Source organism: Octodon degus, unplaced genomic scaffold, assembly GCF_000260255.1.
Source record: "Octodon degus isolate 3935 unplaced genomic scaffold, OctDeg1.0 scaffold00008, whole genome shotgun sequence".
Classification (NCBI taxonomy): domain Eukaryota; kingdom Metazoa; phylum Chordata; class Mammalia; order Rodentia; family Octodontidae; genus Octodon; species Octodon degus.
The window spans coordinates 23,248,490-23,271,904 of NW_004524584.1; the positions used below are offsets into that span (position 1 = coordinate 23,248,490).

The following is a 23,415-nucleotide window of genomic DNA, read 5'->3' on the forward strand; positions in this document are numbered from 1 at the left end:
AAAGCCAGCTGCCCTGATGCCTGGAAAATCTGAGAGACCTCTGACTCTACTGCATTATACACTTCCAGTGCTTTTATATTTTTCCAAGTCTAAGTAGTTGGGTGACATTGTTGTCCTGATCTTTGAAGCCTGTGCCTGTTATCTTGCATAGCAAAGGGGGACTACAGATATGATTAGATTAGGGACGTTCAGGACTGTAGTGTAGCTCTGCGGATAGAGTGCTTACCTAGCCTTTGGAAGTCCTAGGTTCAATCCTCAGCATCAGAAAATATTTTTTTTTTAAGAATCTTTAGTGACAATTTATCCTGAATTATGCAGATGAGCCTAGTGTCATTAAAGTCCTAATGAGGCTATAACATGAAGTAAAGTCAATCAGACACACACATTTAAATATCACATGGTTTATCTCACATGAGAAACCCAAATTATAATTAAAGAGAAAAATAAATAACAGGAAACAGGGAGACAGCTCTTTGGCAAATGGGAAGGGATGGGGAGGGGAGGGGAGGAAGGAGGACTTAAGATGTGGTGTGCGGGGGCTCCAACTCCACACAAGAGGGGCAATCAGTATGTACTGCAGACTGCAGTAATAAAAATTTAGAGAATAGATTTTAAGAAAGAGCGAGGCAGTGGGGTCCCTGTAGGTGGAGGATGTGTGAAGCAGCAGAGAATGGAAGGATTTCTTTGGGGTAGGAGAGCACACTGGCTCGCATGTTCCACCCACTGGGTGTGGACAGAGGAGGAGAATGATGGTCTCCTCAGAACCTCTGGAAGGTAACAGCCCTGCCTACATCTGGGCTGCAGTCAGGGAAACTGAGTTGGGACACCCACCCTGTAGAACTGACAGATAAGAAACGTATGTGATTGTACGTCAGTGAGTTTGTGATAATTTATTGCAGCATCAATAGGAAATTAAAATATCAATTTTTAAATACCATGTGTTTGTGCATATGTGTCTATTTCCTTTTCTGGCCAAATGGAGTCATGTAAAGTAGGTCCTTATGCATCTTCTGTATATTTTTTTATATCAACCCCTATAAATTTACCTCTTTAAGGGACTTTATAGAATTCCTTTGCATGAGTGAATGTATGGTACAGAATCTATTCTGAACATATGCATACAAGGCATAATCAAAATATACGGTGAATGCTTCAATTGAAAACAATTATTACAGTGGAAGACACATTGGCATTAATCTATGTCAGGATCCTCCACCTCCCTTTCACACATTCGTCTCCTCATCCTGGGCACCTTCTGCAGCAGTTCTGCAGGTCCTACCTCATGAGTGTCTACGGGCTATGACCAAGAATACAGCAAATGCTGTGGCTGAGTACCGATCCATAGAAAAGCGGGCTCAGAACACCATTGCCAAGTGTCTTCCTTTGTCTTATCTACCAAGTCTGGCACTGTGTGATTTTTTGTTTTTCCTCTAAATCAAAATGACCATGAGAGATAAACATTACGAACTGATCCAGGACAGTACAATAGAGGAACCTCATAAAGGAGGATTTCTAGAACTGCTTCAGAGGTCAACAAGAAGGATCAGATAAGTGCGTGCAAAGCCAGGGTGGGGGTAGTGTTTTGAGAAGGACTGACATGTCTTTTAGTGTAATCATTTGTCTTTATTTAAGCACTCACAGTAGCAGCTGGAAACTTGTTGAAGACCAATGTGAGCATATTGGAAGGCTGAAGGAACAAAGACCAGGTCAGAAACACCAGTGAACACTGGAGCGCCTCCAAAACGGGGAAACCTTTCCTTCACCTTTCTTTTCACTCTGTCCAAGCTACGGGCCTGATGGGTGCTACCCAATTCCTGCTTGGGTCTTCCCTTCTCGGCTCATGGCTCTACCTGTCAGTATCTGTGGACACACTTAGAACGCCACTAATCTGCTAGGCAGTTCTTACCCAAGCCAAGTTGACATGTCATGAGCAGTCGCAATCTATTCCTTGTCAAGTTGACAGTCAGGCACATCCTTGACCACGTTTAATCTCCGAATACAAAAGCAAATTTACAATTACACCTAGCATGATATAGTTACTCTGCATACAAACTGAATTCCAGTACCTCCTTCCCCAGGATAGAAGGCAAAGGTTTTCTCTGGGTGATGCTTATACTTCTTCTTGATATTTAATAACTCACACATTCCAATATAGATTTAATCATATTTAGGAACTGGTAAGGGTGTGTGCAGTGGCGCACATCCGTAATCTCAGCTCACCTCGGAGGCTGAGACAGAAGAACCACAAGTTAGAGCTAAATCAGGGCAGTTTAATGCCTTTAGTGAGACTGTCTTGAAATTTTTAAATGTCTGAGGATCTCAGTTGCAAAGGGATTGCATAGAAATAGTACTGAGAAGGAGGGAGAGAGAGAGAGAAACAGAGAGAGAGAGACAGACTGACAGAGAGACACAGAGAGAGAAACAGACAGAGACATAGACAGAGATAAAAGACAGAGAAGCCAGTAATAAAACAATCAATGTTATAGTACTGTGAAAGAAAACAAAGATACCTACTTAATATATGTGCGTATATATGCACAAGTATATTAACAAAACAGGAAAGAGATATTCATACAGTTATAATCTTCATTTCTGTAACTTGTCATGTGATCGTAGCTGGTATTTATAACCACCCTATACCCACTCTGCGTTCCCTTGGCCTTCAACAAGCACCTCAGCAGATCTTGATTCTTTTCCTGGCAGGATGACCCACACTTCATTCCTGAAGGTTCTGGGTCATTTGTCATCCTGCTTGGATTGGGTTGTTGTGGCTTCCCATTGACCTTCATAACAGGGCATAGTAATTCTAGGAGACACCCATAAGGGATCTCCTGTACTCCAACTGTATTTTACCTTTCCTCCATTGTCAAGTAATAATCTAATTGCCCCCCAGTAGGTTCGACTGACTTCCCCCAACATTTGCTCATTTCTTCTGGGACATGAGGAGACAAAAATGATGAGAGAGAAGTCTTAGCCTCCCGTTCAGTGGACTCTTGTGCTTCCTGGTACAAGCCTTCCCCTCTGCACGACGCCCTCCCCTTCTTCAGCACAGCCCGGCACGTTGGTTAGGTAGAAGAAGAGTCCAGCTGGATCAGGGCCTTTGCCAACCCGGTGACGTGAGCATGATTTACTTTCCTCTCCTGTCAGTATCAGCCCAGCAGGCTGGGACACACTGAGAGGACAGAACCTGAAATTTCACAACAGGCTCTGCCGGCCTCAAAGGCGACTTTAGAACTCTGCCCCTCTGTCATTCTCAGAGTTCATGTGAGGTTGACAGCCCTTAGTTGCGTAATTCTGTTTTCTATTTATGGTATTGTTTATATGTTCTTTATTTTCTTTTTCCTTTATCAATGCATTAAGTTTTTCAGAGGATCATCTTCTGCCTTGTGGATTATTTTCTATTGTATGTGTGTTTTCTCCTTCCTAGATTCATGCCCTTGTTTAGGTTGCATTTTTTCTTCCACTTCAAAAATTGCTATTTTTCCAGTGGCTTGAGATCACAATGAAACCATGGATTGCTGCTTTTAACCTTTCTTTCTTTGTAATATGTCAATCTCAGGCTGCAATTTTTTTAGCTTGGTAAAAGTCTTTACCATAAATTTTGATATTGTTGTAGTCATTTAGTTCTAAATATTTTCACTCATTTCTTTTTTACCTGTGGGTTATTTAGAACTAAATAGCTCAATTTACAAAAAAAAAAAAAAAAAAAGAGTTTTTCCTGCTGCTTTTCTCCTAGATTACGTCCACTGTGATCAGAGAACAATCTGTACTATTTTAATATTTGAAGATTTTGAGGTTTTATTGCCCAGTCATGACTGATTTTGGTAAACGCTTCATGTGCAATGAAAAAGAATATTTGTAGTGGGAATTTAAAGTGGGACTGTAGGGCCAGCCTGATAGGTCAGCAGACTAAAGTGCCTGCTTAGGTAAAGGGCAGTGGCTGGGGTTCGATCCCCAGTGTACCATGCTGGTACCACCCACAGGGTGTGCTGAGGTGGTGATTGAGACTGGGCATGGTGGTGCGGTAATCCCAGCACTTGGGAGGCTGAAAACCGGAGAATCACTACAAGTCCGATATACAACATAGTGAGACCAGATAGACCCTGCCCTAAATGCAGAAAAATAAACAAATAAGGTGGGAATATAGTAACTAGGATACTTTCTGTATTGTTAAAATTGTTTATTTTTTGTGCTTCAAAATAAATGTATTAAAATTTACCATTATGATTGCAAATTCTTCTATTTATGCTTTATGTTTTATAACTTGTGCTATATGTATATTTTGTATATAGATTAAGATTTATAATGTATTCCTTTTTAAATTATTATTATTATTTTTAATGTGTGTGTGTGTGTGTGTGTGTGTGTGGCCAGCTCAGCCCACCAGGGCACGGGACTGGCTGGCATGTGGTGCTGGGGGATTGAACCGCGGTCCTTGTGTTTTGCTAAGCTTGTTCTTAGTAGGTGCTTTGGACCACTGAGCCATTTCACCAGGCCCCTATAAATCGCTTCCCTATTCTTTTTTTTTTTCTTTTTTTTTTTTTTTTTTTTGCGGAACAGGGGATTGAACTCAGACCCTTGCGCTTGCCAGGGAAGCACTTATTCCACTGAGCCATCTCCCCAGCCTATAATGTATTCTTAGGGGTCTAACCCTTTATCATATTCAAATGTTTATCTCTGCAAGCATTGCTTAGCTTTACTTGACTTTGTTTGACATTGGTGTAGGTGTACTAACTTCCTCTTGGTTTGATGTGTCTGACACATCTTTTCAGATTCCACTTTCCATGTCCTGATTTGTAACATCTGTGTCATGAAAGTATATATAGCTGCATCTTAAAGTTGTTTTTTGTCTTTGTACCAGGGCCTAAATTCAGGACCTTGTGCTTTCCAGGCAGGCACTAAGCCCCTGAGCTATTTCCCCAGCCCCAATAACTGGGTCTTAAAACTCTCAATAGTACAAATCTTTGCCTTGAAGTACTTACACCTTTTCCAGTTAATGGACTTACTGGTATAGTTGTGTTTATATCTACCATGTTACAATTTGCTTTCAATGGAATCTACCTATTTTTTTGGGGGGTTCCCCTGTTTTGTGACTTCTTATAGCTTAATCAGCTGCTCATATCATTTTGATCTCCTTCTGTTAACATGCTGGTTACACACTCTTCCTCATTTCTCACAGTGGGTATCTCTGCCATGGCCCAGTACATTTTTGCACCAGGAATCAGGTCTGTGCAAGACATTTCTCTGGTAGGGGGCAGGGTGGTTTGGGGATAATTCAAGTGTACTGCATTTATTACAATTATTGTATACTTTATTTCTCTTATTAGTACATGACGTAATGAAATGGTTATACAACTCATCATAAGGGAGAATCAGCCTGCAACTAGCTGGTCCCATCTGGGGGTAAAAAGAGATAGTGACACTGGCCTATACTCAGTCTGTTCCACAATCTTGTCTAGGATGCTATCACTCCACAAAGACAGGGCATTGGATGTGGAAGTAGGTTTTCCCTGCTTTTGTGGAAAACTCAGGATAGTTCAACTAGAATGTGTGGGTATTTGAGGTTGTCTCACACTCTGTCACTGTCCCTTGTGAACCTCTTCTAGCACAAAGTTGACCCACCTGGCTTATCCACAGATGGGCTGCAGATCCATTCCTTCTCAGTTCAGGAAGTTTTGTAGGTGGGAAGGAATGCTGAAACTCTTTTTCGAGCTGAGATAGGTGACCATGGATCAGCTGGGAAGAAGATATCCCTGGCTTAGTCCTTTTAAAAATCTCTGCTGATGCTTGAAAGATGTCAGCAATCCCAGTGTTCATGCTGCCCCAATAATCCAGCGTGACTGTGAATGCAGCCACTCTATCTGCTGCAGACTGTTTTTCTAAAAGAAATATCTGGAGTAGCTCTACCAACTCCAAAACTCTGGGCAGGGATTTATCTTTGGAAAGCCATCTCACTTCTGTGCAGGAAAGAAAATGTGTGTGCTTTTGCATGCTCCGTTTTCTCTTGGAGCTGTGTCAACAGATGTGAGTTAAGGGAACAAACTTTATGTGATTTTTACTTTTAATTACATCCCTCAAAATGTTGTAAACTTCAGGTGACATTTTTGGCTAGCTGGCACAGTGCATAGACTCACATTCATCAGTGACCTCTTTGACCTGGGCAGAGAAACCAGAAAGCACCTCAGCCCTGGCAGCCACTCTGTCCAGGCAAATAACACCAAGTGACTCATTCAGTTTTATTGATATGTAGTCATTTAAAGACTTGCAAAGTTGTGTAGCTGTGGTGCGGGTTGGCAATGAAGGGACACCTAACATAACCTCATGCACATCCTCTTGAAAAATATTTCACACAAAAGCAGGTATTGTTGCCTTGTTGGCACCATCAGTAGACCTGTCAACCTGGACTGAACACCACTGGGACGTCTTTATCCTCTCTAACAATTATGCCTCAGTAGCCCCTGTTATTTCATCAGTTTGTCTAGTTATGGTGCTTGCTGAAAGGAGAACACGTGCCACTTTTTCAGCTGCAGCCTCTCCTATAGGTTCATGACAAATGTCCTTAGCAGCTCGTGAGCCACTTGTTACAATGAACCTGTTATTTAGGTAGGACTGTTGGTATTTTAAGTGAAACTTTCTTTCCCTTTAGCCACCAGCATCTGTTGGTGTCTCTCTTTTAAGAGAAGCTCTCCACTGAATGTTTGTTTTCTACTCACTTTGTCTATAGTTATGTCAGGGGATTTATAACTATATCCAAGTATGCAGTGTGGAAACGAGGCACCTGTGGAAGTGGTCAATAAAAATAACAGGCAGCCTGCGCAAAGACTGAATACCAGATTCTGATTTAAAGCCTGCCACCAGCTGCAGCTACACAAGTAAAGTCCCCAACTTACTGCCATTGCAGAGCCCACCACCAAAGCAACTCACTTGCCACTTGCCATTCACTGATAGGACTTTGACCTGAATCTGCAAGTGATTGATTTGTTGCATTTATTGCATTCTCTGCAACCAAACCTCTTTGCTAGTGTTCTTCTGCTTTTGCAGCTGTTCCCCAGTGCTAGCATCACTGTCTCACCTCCACCTCAAATCATCAGGCCTCAGATTCTCACATGGAGCATACAACCTAGTTCACTTGCATACCTGGCCATCAGCATCTGTTGTTGTCTCCCTTTGGGGCTTTTTCTGCTTTTAAAGGAAGCTCTCCACTGAACATTTGTGTTTTACTCATTTTGTCTAGGGTTAGCTCATGGGATTGTGGTGGGACTTGAGATCCTATGAGAATTCAATGCCACTGACAGCAGGAAGAGGTCAGACAGTGATGAGAGTGACAGGGAGTAGGTAAGCTTTAGTCTCTGGCTTGCTGCTCACCTTTTGCTGTGCGTTGCAGTTCCTACCAGTCACACACCAGTACCTGTTCATGACCCAGGGGTTGGTTAGAGACCCTGATGTAGAGCACTCGCTATATTTTTAATCTTAGTATGTAAATAGTATATGATCTAAGTATATAATAGTACATAGATACTTACCATGACAAATTCATAAATATCAAAATGAAAGTGCAAAATAATACCAGGAAGTCATGAGTCAACACATTAGTATGAGGTATATGCCTGGCAAAGGCTGAGGATTGCAGTGCCTGTGTATGGAAAGAAACAACGCTTTCTTTTCATGGTTCTACTAAGTGTTAAGCAATGCAGACATCTAAGATTTGGATGGTGTAGGTCAGAAGTCAGAAGTTAGCAGTCTTGGAAGGCCGTTGTGTCAGATGTGACAGGCAAATGCAGAGACCCCTGCCAACTTCTCTTCACTCTCCCCTGTTTGAGAGTCAATTCTGCTGCTTGCTGCTGGCCTTGCTGACCAACCGGGACCCCATGTTTCCCCCAGGTCTGTGGCTGGGAACCCGCACAGGTGGATGCTCCTCAGAGGCAGTAGTGTCCCTAGGTGTCACTCTAAGCTTGCCTTTTGGTCCCTTCTTTCTGTCAGAATGCACGGATTCCTTGTTCACCTGCATGGTTTTCAGAGTGAGTGGCTGAGTGACACTTCTCCAGCCACTGCCTCCATCTCATTCCTACAGACCTCTGTACATTCGTGGTACTGAGTGAAGCTCCATATTGGTGACAATGTCCCGATGGGCCCAGAGTGGTAGGGAAATTGCAGAGAGCACAGAAGGACCTTGGGATTGCCAGCCCTTACAGTTCAGGGATAACATGTGACACACAGTGAGTATTCCGTTAACAAGAAAGAGTGCTTCAAAACAAAAGGCAAAGATGACTTAGAAATACAAAAAAAATTGACAGAAACAGAACTCTATGCCATATAAACTGAAAATCCTGATGAAATACATGTTGCATTAGTAAAGCACAAGTAACTCAAATGAATTTGGTAAGAAATAGAAGCCTAAGAAAAGGGCCGGGGAGACAGCTCAGTGTCTTCCGGTCAAGCACAAGGACCTGGGTTCAATCCTTGGACCCACATGCTGTGCTGGAACCCCTGGCATCCAGCCAGCCACCTAAACTGGGTGTGGTGGCATATGCTTGTAATCTCAGTGCTGGGGAGGCTGAGACAGGAGCATCGCTATGAGTCTGAGCTGCATAGTGAGACCTTGTACCAGATAGATAGATAGATAGATAGATAGATAGATAGATAGATAGATAGAAAAAATGAACTCGAGGAAAAGAGCTCTAGAAAACTTAAAATTTATCAGAAGTCTGTCTTTCATGGTACTATGGTGAAATAGTTTTATAAACCATTACCAAAAACGTTTCCCAGTCCACATGCTGTGCTGGCCCCGCCCCTGGGGCGAGCTAAGCCAGATCCTGAGTTCAGGCTTGGTGGCTCATGCCTGTAATCCCAGCACTGGGAAGGCTGAAAGTAGGAGGAACACTATGAGTCTGAACTGTGTAGTGAGACCCTGCACAAAATGCATAAATGAAAAAAAAATGTTTAAGGAAAAATATCTCTATTTATAATATATGAGTATCACATATGTGAGACATACAATAAACTGTGTATGTTGATTGTTAGTACATTCCAAATAATATGCTGTGCCTAAGTGGGTTTCACTGCTGGAGAATGACGTCATGTAACAAATGGAGCAGTCCTGCAATTTTTGTTCTTTTGTTCTTTTTTTCTTTTTTGCTTTTTTTTTTTTGTTGTTGTTGTAGTTCTGCAAAAAAATAGATAAATAAATAAATACAAAAATATAATATAATTTAATATACTGAAGTTTATATAACACCATGAAGGTTTTGCTTTTCAACTTAATAAAATTATTCCAAAATTTATCTAGGATAATAAGTTTTCTATAATATAATAATTTTTAAAAATTCAATTGAGAAGAGCATCTTCCTTACCAGATTTTAATTTGTTATAGTCTAATAGTTAATATGGTACTTTTCTGTTCACAAAGTGGACAAAGAAGTCCGTGGTCCCTGTGCTTTGCTGAACTTGTTCTAAGTAGGTGCTTTAGACCACTGAGCCATCTCACCAGCCCCCTGAAAGGGAAACTTTAGAAGTATACTCAAGTGTTTGCAAGAATTTCGTTACATCCTAAGCTCAGTCAATGGAGTAACAGTGTGCAGACTAACTGGTCAACTATTTAGAAAAAAAATATGATTTTCTAGCTCTTGTTGTGCACAAAAATAAGTTTAAAGGGCATTACATTTTTTGAATGTAAAGTATAATACAAAAGAAGCTGCTGAAAGTGAACACATACATTTGATTGAGGAAATTCTAAACACAGCTCATGGAAAAAGCAGCCTAAGAGTAGTCCCCCTCGCTTTAGCTGATCATTTGGTGCTCTGCAAAGTTGGCCGCATCGGAAGGGGGCTGCTTATGTCGGCCCTTACAGAACATAAGAAAAGAAGGCTGGGGGTAGGAAGGAAGGGTGCCTGACAGGAAGCGTCGCCCTGCCCACGCCACACCTGCAGAAATGCCTCAGCAACCTTAGCCAAAGGGGACATCAGCAGGGATGCTCGCCCGCCACTGTGTGGCCCCTCTGGGCAGGCCCCACACGTGGCAGTGGAGCCACGGCTGTTGCGTTTGTGTCAGGTACCCTGTGCAACCCTCCTTATTGTCTTTTGAAAAACTTCCCCTCACCTCCACTTGTTTGAACATGCAGTTGCCCATGACCTGTGTATTCTTGGTGCAGCGCAACTCCTACATAAACTCAACTGGTCTTAGGAGAATCTCTTTTAATTATTTACTTTGACAGTATCAACATGCTGAACTGTTGCTTTGTTTCACGATCTACTAGTTGGAAGCAGTATCCATACTTTGCCCTCAAATCATTCTCTTATTCTAAAAACAAAAACAAAAACCCCACAGATGTCAGTGATTTTTGTAGCGATCGGTTTTGACTTATGCTAAATATTCTTTTTTCCTCCCATGGAATTATGTCGCATTTTGGACATCAGAAGACTCAAGAGGCTGCTGTCTGAATATCAATTTACCGGGTTTTCTTTTAAAAGAAACTTTAACTAGCAGCATATAAATAATGCTAGTGTTGGCAGCAAATTGGTTAGTTGGTTGAAAAATATGAATTCTAGAAATGCCATTCTCTTGGCTGCATGTTTTGTTTGCTTTGGGCATCTGCATGGAGCTTTTTCTCCCCGTGCAGTAAGGTGGGAACATCCCCAAGTCTGTCATTTCATTGTCCAGACTGGAAGTAGATACTTCTGTCTGTCACTCCAGAATCCTTTACACACTGGTCAGGTCATTGGTCAGAGTATATATGCACACACTGCCCCTACCATGCCTAGCTTTTCAGTCTGGTTTGTGTGAATCAGCAGAGACCTTAGATGAGTGTCGCTGCCGTTCCTGTGCTGTGTTCCTCCTACAGACATGCACAATGACCCACAGCCCTAGAATATGCCAAGAGCATCCTCCGGAAGCAGTCCGTCTCCCCGGGATAGACCTCAGCCAGTGATAACAAACAGTGTTCCCTCACAACAGACACAGTTTAGTAACTACAAACGTGTTGACGCGTATGCCCCACCGCAAAAGGAAGGGAAGTGAATTTTAGAGCAATTTTACGCATAGCTGGAGATGAAGACAAAGTGGATTGGGCATGACTTCTTTCACTCTGACAGTTTCTTTCATGAGGACAACTTTGCTCATCAAGCAATCATTTCTGTCTTTTTTTAAAAATTAGTAACTGCTTACCTTTTTAAGCACACATAAGTCCTGTGCCTCAGCAGTATGATCCCTGGCCTGTGTGTGGGTCCCGCCCCTAGGGCATGCGGAGATGGCGATTGAGACTGGGCGTGGTGGTTCATGCTATAACCCCAGCGCTTGGGAGGCTGAAAACAGGAGAATCACGATGAGTCTGAGCTGTAATGAGACCCTATAGCCCCTGTACTAAATACATTTAAAAAAATTAAAAAATAAACCCTGCACCTCATCCTTAAGGCCAACCTCTTCTTTAGAATGGGTTTGCTGAGGGTTTGGGATACTTTTGTCCTGAGTCGATACACCTTACGTAGTTAGACGTGAGTGCTTTTCTGGTTCCCAGGGCTCTGCTTTGTGGGGCAATGGTAAATGAAGGACAGCTCTCTTGCTGGGTGTCACATTTTACTCATTTTTCAAAGGCTGAATTGCTGTTAAGAGATTTTCTCTGGAAGGCTAGCAATTCCTGTGAGCCCAGGACACCTGCCCTGTCTATGAGTTATGAAAGAGGGCCGCATCCATATCCACATCTGTACTGACTGCAGGCCACGGTGTGAGAGCCACTGAAGGATGTAGATCCCCAGAGGTAAATTTCCCACTCTGACAAACTATAGTGACTCGGGACAGTGGACATAAAGTGAAACATTAAATACTGTAATTGTTTAATTGAACCACCAATTAGATCATCTAGTTGAGGCAATACAAGAAACCTTGTGATTCATTTTGGAAATCTCTAAGGTAGTGTTCCTCAGTACTATAAATCTCTGCCTCTTAATACCTTCACTTTGGTGGTTTCCCCAGGGCAACTTCATGGAGGTTTTGTTTAGATCCCGGTATGGGAGCCTAGGGCTGCACAGGTGAGGCAAAGGTGGTTTCAGTGAAGTGTCCAGGCAATCAGGTATCTGAGCCATAGTGCAGAGGCAAGAACATGCGCCAGTCAGCCTTCTTGTCCCTGGGACAAATCACTCCACAGAAACAACGTAAAGAGATGTTTATTTGGCTCCTGGTTCCAGGGGATTCAGTCCATGGTCAGTTGGCCCCAAGCAGGGGCATCATGGTGGGCATGGGGAGCAAGCTGTTCAGTTCATGGTGGCCAGAAAGCAGAGCAGGGCAACAGCACCAGAGAGGAAGGGTGCCAGGACTGGATCTAAGCCCCAAGGTCATGCCTCCATGACCCACCGAGGCATGCCCAGACGCCCTAGCCAATCAAGTAGCCAATCTAGCTTAACTGTCACGAAAGCCAATGGCTTGCATGATGGCAGTAGCTGCGTCTGATCAAGTCCCTTAGATTTCAGACTCCAGAGAATGATGAGTGGCTAACAGGAGGCTGGTCTGGAGCCTAAGGTCCTACCAGGGAACATCTTGAATGCAAGTTCTTTTACTTGGCCAGTAACTGAGCACTGGACACTAGGTTTCTGCTGAGCTTGAACAGTGGCCAGGGTTAGCACAGTTGCTGTCCCCAGTACAGGAAGCTAAAGCACAAATCGAAGTCCTGAACCCATCACATCCTGCCCATGTGTCAAAGGACCAGGGACAATGAAGGTTTTATAGAGGTGCCTGAGCCAGATTCCAGGGAGGCAGTGAGCAGCTTGGGGACAGTTTTGCCAGGCAGGGGGACAGTGCTCAGGGCCTGTGGCATAAAAGCAGGATATATACAGTCACAAGGGTAAGGGGTTCCAAGTTACCATGGCAGCGTGCCTGGGGAGAGCAAGTCCAGGACCCACAGTGAGAGGCAGAGAAGAGAGTGGGGCTTCGACAAGTGCATCCCACAAGGTCCAAAGTTAGGTGCTTGGCCACCAGAGTAGGGAAAGGGCTGAAGAAACACCTCACACCCTGAAAGAAACCCATTTACACCGTGCATGGGAGGGTAGTGTACTGTTTTATTATTGCTTTTTTGTTTGTTTTGAGATAGGATTTCACTACGTAGTCCAGGCTAGCCTTTAACTCAATATGGAGCTCAGACTGGCCTAGTACTTGAGGCAACCCGCTTGCCTCAGCCTCCTGAATGCTTGCATTACATGTGTGCAACACCATGCCTGGCTTGCTAGTTTCATTCCCTAGAAATTCTTGCCACAAAGCAGCGGAAGGAAAGCACCAAATTCCTGTCCTTCTGAGGATGGACTCATAGTCTGTTCATTGTCTTTGACAATTATGTGCCACAAGATCCACAGTTAGATGTGAGCAGTCTAACTGAAATTTGAGCAACGCTGAAATTTATCACAGTGTTGAATGATTTGCTTTGGCACCTGTTCACATGGGCAGAGGCAGTGCTGGGGACCACCGTGCGTGTCTGATCCTGTGTCCTTACGCTGACCCTTGGATGGGAAGTTCTGCAGTGATGGGTCCTTGCCTTCCATTGTTGCATGTCCTGTACATGTGACAAGAAAAGAATGCCATGTAGATCTGTGGCATGAATGATACATGGATGGGTGGATGAATTTTCATCCAGTAACCAAGAGTCGACCACAAAGACAGAGCAAAATGTTGACACTTCAGATTTTTTTTTTTTCTTTTCTCCAGACATCCTAAAGTCAGAACATCCACACTTCCTAAACATTTTTGCAATGAGAGGCTGATAGAGCAGGGAGAGACTGTGGAGATGGGACTGGGACCTGTGGATGGGGAAGCTAGGAGAGTGGAGGGAGGCAGGGCAAGTTGGAAAGATGAAGGTACAGCATGTGTGTGCATCCTCATCCCATGATGCGTACATTGTATATCCAAACAGAAGCTGAAACAAATATTTTAGTTGCAAATAAAAGCAATGGACTTGTCAGTGCTGTTTCTGAAGGTAGCCCACCTGAGGCAAGGTTCAGCACTCCATTTACTGGCTCAGGAGCTGCGACTCAGATCTGTCACATGTGGAATAGGTCAGAACTGGGATGCACAGAGTCATAGAGACTGTGGTGTCTCCTTTTTCCTGCCCTGTGACTAACGTGAGCACCTTCTCCAGTCATGGTCCTGAAGGAGGGTCAGGCTGTGGAGCAGTGTCAGGGACAAAAGCTGAGGTCTACGACTTCTAAAGAGATTTCTATTTAGGATTTTTAAGCAGCACAGTGCAGGCGGAACAAGGTATGACCTGGCCTGAGCATGTTCTGTCAGTCATGGTGACGACACTTCCTTCTCTGGAAAGGCTGGTGACACCTCCTGTGGGTCCAAGCCCAAAGAAGCCAGTGTTTTCTTTCAGGTGTTTGTACACAGTCCAGAGGGACACAGGGTGTCCCAGCAGTGACAGAGCTCCTGCAGTCTGCTTTGGGAGAAGGGCTTGCTTCCCTGGAATGCCAGATCTTGGAATACACGCACCGGCCAGGGCCTAGGTCCACATCGAGGCCTCTGCCTGCTCGCACAGTGTCCCCATGTCCCCGGGACTCTTGCAGCTGCAGGCCACTCTCTTTCTGTTACCATCTGGGGGCCTCTTAGTCCCCAGCAAAGACTTGGAAACAAGCACGCAGGTTAGACTGCAGAAGAAGTGGTTCACAGAAAGTAAAAGACCTCACGCTCACTCACCTTAGCACCTACCCCTGCAGTTAAAAATTACTGCAGCTTGACTGAAAAGCGGGTGGAGGAGAGCTGGTAGGAGGTCCCAGAGTGAAGCCAGCCTGGTAGCTGTACCCTATCGTAGCTGATCCTCTCTGCCGCCATCCACCCCACAAGTTGTCCCTGTGCTACTCCGACTCCGAGGACTTGAGTGTTGTCAGCAGCTGTTCCAGTTCTGCGCTCTGCCGTGGGCATTTCCCAGCAGACACTGAGCTGTGATAGTGCCCTGAGGCGACATCATCATGAGTCAGGTCCTCACAGTGGGAACCTGGTTCCAACTTGTCTCTTTTCAAAAGGAGTGTTCAGCGTGTCTTCATCCTGTGCCATCCCACAGGCCATTTGTCTTGCAGCTACGATCCACTGTGCACTGTAGCTCCAGCCACTGTGTGCAGTGAATGAAACTCAGAAAAAAGGTGAATTATGGAAGGAGAAGTGCGGAAGGAGCACTGGCCGCTCCAACAGCCTCTCAGGGCCTGCATCTGGTGGCACAGCGCCCACTGGCACTTGCTGGCCGGTAACACCCATGTCCAGCCTGCTGTCTGCCTCTTGGGCAGCTGGCGATACAGACCAGTGTCACCAGGAAAGAATCTGCAGGTCTGTAAACTTGCTATTTTTAGGCCTCCAGAGACTTGAGCCAGTTTCCCAAGTGTAGCAATGCTTGCGTCTTTTATTGAATGGGACTTGCGATGATTTTATAACCTCCTGCCTTCAGACTATGCTGATCCTCAGGCAGGTTTAAGATGCTGTGAAGCTAATTCCCTAAGACAGACGGCCATCCTTGCGCGTGCCTTCTGCACCACCCAGGCTGTCTCCTGAAATCCTGGTCCTTGCCCAATGTCCTGGGCTGTGCCCTTAATAGCCTTCCATGCAGCCTCTGCACCAACCCAGCCTGCCCAGGCCACTGGCTGCTTCTAGCTGGCCCCTGGGTTACTGAAGCAATGCCCACCTCCCACCCGAACATCCTAAGGGAGCTTTGTCCAATGTCCCCCAAATCAGGACAGAAGATTTTCATCCCTTGCTCAGTCTACAGAGCGGGGCAGGGCCATGTTCTCCTCCTGCTCCCATGTGTCCCATGGTTCTTCTGTGACTCTATGGCAGCTCTAAGGACTGTCCACCCCAAAGGGGGCACCTTGGCCTCCTGACCCTCTCCATGCCTGTTTCCTGCCCTCAGGCATGAAGAACTATACAGCAAAGAGTGCAGACTTCACCTCCATTGCCAACTGCCTCTTGCCTTAGGCAGAGCCAGATGCCAAGCGGCACCCAGCCTGAGGCAGCTTACCCCAGGGCAGTGATAGCTAGACTTTTAGAGCTTTTAAAGATATAAATGGCTGGTGTGGTTATGGCACTAGGCCACCACTGCCCCAGGGGCTCAGCAGGCTGCTCTCAGTTCTGGTTGTTAAATGTCACATTCCCAAGCTAATAACCCAAGTGATTGCTTAGCAAGGACTGGAAATAGAGATATCCCCAGTTCCCCCTCCCTCTGGCCCCCACCCCAAGTCCTGGCTTGAGCAAAGTAGCAGTCATCCAAGGAGCTGGTCAGGAGAGAAGAGTTAGGGACACAAAAAAACTAGAAATTATTTCCAGAGAGAGAGAGAGAGAGAGAGAGAGAGAGAGAGAGAGAGAGAGAGAGACAGAGAGACAGAGAGAGACAGAGAGAGAGAGACAGAGAGAGAGAGACAGAGACATAGAGAGACACAGAGACTGAGAGAGGCAAAGAGAAACACACACACAGAGACAGAGAGAGAGACAAGAGACAGAGAGACAGAGACAGACACAGAGAGGCAGAGAGAGAGAGGCAAAGAGAGACAGAGAGACAGAGAGAGAGAGACAAGGAGAGACACACAGAGAGAGGCAGAGAGAGAGAATATCTCAATTCTCTTCTGTTAATGGGAAGCAGGAGCTTGAACCAGGAGCAGAAAGTGATCCGTTGACTACTTTGCCACCTCAGTTAGAGGAAGAGAAAATCAGACCCATGGAAGACTGAGAAAAGTCAAACTTCTTAAGAACCACAGAGAAATGCATCCCTAGCATGCCTGGAGGACAGGTACTGAGAAGTGGTCACTCTTACATATACGTCATAGATGCAATGTCCTTCAATCTTTTCATCATCCCAGAGATGTTACCAGGATGACCTCTGCCCTGCAGATAAGGAAAAGGAGGCCAGGAAAGTTGGCCACTTTGCCCACAGCTGCACAGCCAGGATACCCAGGGATTACAGTCAGGCCAACTGGCTCCCTCTGCACCGCCCACAAGAGGAAAGACCTTAAGGAGGGGCTGCGTGCCCTGTTTGCAGACCCTGAAAACAGGCAGCCTGCAGCGGAATTCCCCTGAGGTGGACACCCAGCATTTATTCACCACGAGCCGCTCACCTGTGTAAGTCATGGCTGGCTCATCCGCCTACGGTGGCCAAGAGGTGAGGGGGGACTGTCACCCAGACTCTGACCTCAGCTGGAAGGACAGTGAACTCTGCTGGACGGCACTGCTGGAAGCATCTAGTGCTGACGGAGTCCGAAGCGACTGACGTGCAGAATAAACACTCAGTAATTGCTCCCTGCTGTTGGCTCAGACCAAAGCCAGACAGCCAGACAGATAAGGGAGGAGTCCTAACTAAGGGAGGGAGAAGTACTGAAAGATGAGGAGTTGCCTAATTTGCTTTCAAGTTATCTGTCCTTTGACATTGATTACAATGACCTACTTTTATTTTATTATTTTATTTTCTTGGGAGATGGTCTCACTTTGTAGCTCAATCTGGCCTAGAACTCAATGTGGTCACCCAGGCCAGGCTTAAACTCACAGTGATCCTCCTGCCTCAGCCTTGTAAGTGCTGGGATTATAGGCATGTGCCACCACGCCTAGCAATATGTATCTACTTTTCAAATATAAACAGAAGGAAGCATTTCTCTTGTAACTGGAAGGCAGGTCACACAACGAAAGCATCGGTCAGTGTTGACTGCTGTCAGGGTACTTCTATGAGATAGCCCATGTTCTTGAGTTGAGGGAAGCTTCCAGCTTCACCTTCAGCGCTAGCCTGGTCCAGCCTCCTGGGAGACTTCTTTCCTCGTTCCCTCCTTCACACTGAATCAATTACAGAGCACTGATAATTTTACCACCTAAACATGTTGTGGTGGAGCCAGGGCTGTGTGCCGGCCAGACCCAGTTCCTGTTTGTCTGGGCTCTCAGCTGGGTTACATTTCCCAGCCTCCCTCAGGTTAGGTGGGACCACGGCCCTGCTCTTGGTGCCGGCAGTGCACTGGCCACCCGGACCTGGCCCTGAGCTGCCTGCAGGCCCCCCATCCTGCTTCTCCTCCTCTGCTGGCCTCTTCGGAGCACTAGCAGGTGTCTCCCAGGGCCCAGGGAGTAGTGGAACTCCTGCCCTCTGCAGGACCACCACAGCCCTGGCCTGGGCTGGAGATAAGAAACCAGTGCTTAATGTCACGCCACTCTGATTCGAGATGGTCTCTTAGAGCGGCTGCAGCCACTGACCCTAATTTATCTTCTCCTCACCCCACTCCACACCTAACCCTATGCCTGCTACTGATTTTCTTTCTTTCTTTTTTTTCTTTTTTTGCAGAACCAGGGATTGAACTCAGGCCCTTGTGCTTGCCAGGGAAGCGCTTATTCTACTGAGCCATCTCCCTGGCCCCTTGATTTTCTACTTCTGTCAAAGCCATGTCCACCCAGACTTTATCTGCAGCTCATTCTTGCCCCTCACAGTTCTAGCTTAAGGTGGAGTGGGCTCCTGTGCTAGGCAGCTTTCCTCTTGCTAAATGTAATACTCTACACCCACAATTTAGGGAACTTTAACCAGGTTCACGGTTTCAAGGGATGCAGTTCACGGTCAGCTGGTCCCAAGGCAGAGACATCATAGCAGAGAGACATGACAGAGTGAAGTGCCTCGCTCTATGGTGCTTGGGGAGCAAAGCAGAGGGGCAGTGCCAGAAAGGAAGGGACAGAGCCCGTCGTATGCAAACCTAAAAACCTCATCTCTCTGAACTAACTAGGTACAGCCTGAGGGGCACGCTACCAATCCTCTCTAGTGGTGGTGAACCCATGGCACATGTGCTATTGTGGGCTGTTTGTTATCACAGAAAACTCTAAAAGTGTTGCAGGCAGCTGAATTAGATAGAAACATTATAGGCAGTCAGACAGGACCAGGCCCTCAAGGAGACAATATGGAAGACTAGGTGACTTTGTAACTTTGAGAGAGACAGGACCCCCTGTTGTGAGCCAACCCTCAAGACAAAAGAGCAAATAAATGGAACTGATATTCCAAATAGGTATCAATCAACTGGAAGCCAGAGTCACTGACCCAACCCCCTACAGGGAAAGCCCCTGTTCTGTATTCATGCCTGTTTGCTACATAACTCACTTTCCCATTTGGTCCTGGATTTAATAAATTTTAACTGAGCAATTGTGCTTATAGTCTCATTGGCTGACCATAGTTTTGTCCCACCTCAGGTCCACCTAAGTGAGTTCCCATGTTCTCCACATCAGACCTGCCCCACCACATGGTTTTGCTCTATAAAAAGTCCCTGGAAGAGACAGCTTCCTGGGGGCAACTTGCTTGAGTCCCTCTTCTGTTCCTCTTTCAAACAGGAGCTTTTCTTCTCCCAATAAATATATTCTGCTTACTGCTGTTGTTCCTAAAATTCATTCTTTGGCTTTAGAGAACATGATGCAGCCCAAGTATCTTTCAGGCTGGGAGTTTCATTCCCCTATATCAAAAGGTTCGCCATCCCTGCTCTAGGAGGCTCCTGAAGCTGATCTTGTAGACCTGCTGCCCGAACCACCGCAGCTCCTAAAGTCTCAACCCTTGGTGTAAATCTTCAAATGGAACCATCATTGTGCTATATAACATGACACCTAGTCTTTCCATGTCTGGCCAGTGTCCCTGACCTTGTTAGATTGCTGCTGCCTTGCATGGGTTCCGGCCACCAAGAACCCTGGTGTGACAGCACCTCCTGGGTACTGTCCCAGGTGCCCCTCATATATCTCTGTGTTTTCTATATTGATGCTATGTTGGTCACTATGTGTACACCTGACCCATGGTCAGGACACAAGAATCCCCAGTCTTAGTGATGAAAAATGTCACCAGACATTTCAAGCATCCCCATGAAGATAGCTGTGACTGTTAATCATGGGATGTCAGCTCGAATGGGTTAGGAACTCCTAGCAGACCAGCGCAGTACAGCTCCGGATGACCAACATGCAGGGAGAAGAAAGCCCCACCCTACATGTGGGGGCTTCCACCAATAGGCTTGTAGCTGGATGGAGTGAAAGGGGAGAGAGAAGGCATGTGTCCTGTTTTGGTAGAGCTCCAGTCTTCGCCACAGCCTTCGGATACTGGTCTCCAGTTTCTTCAGACTAACAGTGCATCTCATCCTCGCATCTTAACAGTGAGTTTCAGCTCTGACCTTGGACTGGTGCTGCATGCTTGGCTCCCCTTGTTCCGTGGCTTCCATCTTCTTGGACAGAGAACCACTGGATTTTTCTCTCTCCAGTGCTCGGATGGCCATTGTGGGTTGTCCTCCTTCTGTGTCTGTGACCCTATTTAATAAACTCTCACACAATTATACCTAGTCTATCAATTCTGTTCTTCTAGAGAACCCTAACTAATACAGCACAGTCACCCCCTCTTTTGAATCCCTACCTTTACAAGAAATCAGAGGGTAATGTTATGTAGGTGGGATCACTCTGTTCAAGGTTGACCAGAACTCTGAACTTCGCAGGACAGACTCCAGAAAGACCCATATTCACCAAAGTCAGAAGAGAACTGGAGTGGCAGGCCCTGGGCCTAGTGACACCCACTCCTGGTTTCATCTTTGCTAACAGACCACAGATTTTCAGCATGACCATACACCCATGCTCAGGGCAGCAATGATTCACGATTGGCTTCTCAACTTCCCAGCCTCCCCTTTCAGTTAGGGATGACCTTAGAACAAGTTCTACTCAACAAGATATAAGGAGAAAACTGATGTGGGCATTTCCTAGAAAATTCGTACATCTCTGAAGAAGATCATCCAGAGCAGAAATTACTCCTCCCATCTCTTCTTCTGCCTCAGGTGCAGACGTGGCACCAACACCAGGGAATTCCACCCTGTGGGATATCCTGGAGTTCTGCACCATCATGCTGACAGTGATCTGTCTCTGAATTTCTTATAACTGGAGCAAAATAAGCTCACTTCTGGTTAAACCTGTTTTTATAAAAGGTTGAGCAGTGTCCTCCTAAATTTCACATTGCCCAGAACCTCAGAACATGATCTTGTTTGGTAATACAGTCTCTGCAGATGTGGTTAGTCAAGGATCTTGAGAGCCACTCATCCTGGGTTGATGACCATTGTCCTCATGAGAAGAGGGCATGGGGAGACAGAGACCCAGTGCCCTCTGAGAGCACAGTGTGGAGACAGAGGAGATCTGGGACAGCACAGAGCTGTATAGCCCCGACAGTACCCTACAGCTTTCCTGGTGCAATTGCAGCTGCTTCCATCAGAAGGGGGAGGTGATTCCCACAGCCAGCCATTGTCCAGGCCCCACCTCTCACTGTGGCTCTCAGAATAGCAAAGAAGAGACAGCACACCGGTTCTGTGCCTATGCAGTTCTGTTTATTTCTTGAAATCCTGTCTGACTATCCTGAGAATAAGCTGGATAGCGCAGAGCTAGTCCATGCAGACTCCCAAGATGCCCGTCATCCACATCGTGACCACCCAGGGCAGCCCACTGCAGCTGACCCACCCGCTCCCTGTGTCAAGACTGGCTGTGTCTGACCCAGAGCCACAGAAGAAGAGTCTGGGGGGTGGCTTGTTACCAACAGTAGCGGATTGATACATGCACACTTAAAGTTTGTCAGTTACTTGTATTACCTATCTAGCATCTGTGAACAACTGAGTCTGGGAACCCTGGTTGGGTGGAGACTTTCATACCTCATTGTGCTGAAGAAATGCGCAAGGGATTTGCTTAACATGGAGATTCTTAGGCTTATTCCTAGAGTTTCACTATGAGACTGGGTCAGCTCCAGCTGTCCGCAGTTTGGAGAGTATTGTTGATTCTGGTAATGGATGCTCCACTGAATATACTTCATAAACAGTCTTTATTGGAACAAATAACTGGAATTATAGGATAATCTCTAACATTATCTCTCTTCCAATATCAAGAGAGACAGAGACAGAGAAAGGAAGAGGGAGAGAGGGAGGGAGGGAGACAGAAATAGAAAGAGACAGGCAGAGGCAGAGACAGAAAGAGGAAGAGGGAGGGAGGGAGAAACAGACACAGAGAGAGGCAGAGAAAGACAGAGAGAGACAGTGAGACAAAGACAGAGAGACAGAGAAAAAGAGGGAAGGAGGGAGGGAGGAAGGGAGTGAGCGGGCACGAGAGAGAGAGAGAGAGAGAGAGAGAGAGAGAGAGAGAGAGAGAGAGAGAGAGAGAGACAGACAGGTGCCAGGCTTCCTTGTAGAAAATACTGAGCAAATAGGAAGGCTTTCTTTGTCCTGGCTCTCCAAGACCACATTTTACTCCAAGTATTGTTTTTTGATCTGCATTAAGAAATATATTGCCTCTAATTTACACAGAAAGACGTATGAGGAAATGCACAAATGACAAAACCCTGGTTCTAATTACAACTCGCCTGGTGGCTCATAAATCAAGTTAAGGGGATTAGCAAAAGGCAGGGGGCAAAGACAGAGCATGAGGCAACAGGAGAAAGGTTAAGAGTTGGGAGGTGTCAGCAATGACACCTGTGTGACAGATCCTGCATACTGACAGGGGTGGCTGTCCCAGTTCACGCCCTGTAGGCTAATCAGCTGACAGCCATTCAGCAAAGAGGACCCAATCCTGGAACTTCACACAGTGGAAAAGAGAACACAGATTCCTTTCCTTGGGGGACATTCTAAGCAGTGGGGCAGGCACTCATGATAAATGTATGAGGGAACAGTGGATGCAGTCGTTCCCCCTGAAAGGTATGCTGTCGTCCTTACTCCAGATTTCTGTGAAGGTGATCTGATCTGGAAACAGGGTCTTTGTGAATGTTACCTGGTGAAGATGCAATCATGAGGCTGGACCCTAATCCAATACCACTTACCGAAGACAGCCAGACACAGGGAGGACACCATGGGACGTGAGGAACGGAGCTGTGTGACGTGTCTAGAAGCAAACGAATGCCATGGTGTGCGGGCAAACTCAGAAGCTGATAGGAAAGCACAGGCCAGAGTGGTGGCAAAGGAGGACAAGGGATGTGGGGAATAAAGTCTGTACTTTATGCAGAGCTACTTGGAAGCCACCAAGATGTGACAAAGAGGAGGGCAGCGGCATGTGGGAGTGCAGAGGAAGCACACAGCAGGCAGCGCCCACGGTGGCATGTGCCTGCCTCACTCACTCTGGGAAGGCATAGCAAGGAGGAAGGGGGCAGTGTGGGGACCTGCAGGTCACAGGGAGGCTGTTAGTATTTTCTCAGGAAAGCAGCTGGGAAGCACTGAGCAAAGGCTGGTGTGATCTGAATTTTAGGGTACTACTCTTTTCCTTTTTAAGGATTGCTCGGGCTGCCAAGTGGGGTACATGTGGGGACCGGCTGGTAGGCACTCTTCTATAGTAGACTAAGGGAAGTGGTAGTTGGAAGTGGGGAGTGGAGAGGGCAGCACTTCAGTGTTGGGTGTTTCTGGCAGAACAGCCAGGTATGACTTCAAGGGTTTGGCTTGAACCACTGGAAGCAAAGCAACAACTCTTTAA

The 23,415-nt window shown here is 46.0% G+C and overlaps 1 long non-coding RNA gene across 2 annotated transcripts; it reads right to left on the reverse strand.

Moving 5' to 3' along the window:
* Positions 1–11,654: 11,654 nt before the first annotated feature.
* On the reverse strand, positions 11,655–17,213 carry LOC111813631. Of its 2 annotated transcripts, XR_002818830.1 has the most exons (5): positions 17,067–17,213; positions 16,766–16,836; positions 14,668–15,079; positions 12,849–12,996; positions 11,655–12,586 (listed from the first exon to the last, which is right to left on the reverse strand). It is a non-coding gene; the product is annotated as an uncharacterized LOC111813631 (long non-coding RNA). The 2 variants fall into 2 exon arrangements; XR_002818832.1 differs by lacking the exon at positions 16,766–16,836.
* Between the last annotated feature and the right edge of the window lie 6,202 nt (positions 17,214–23,415).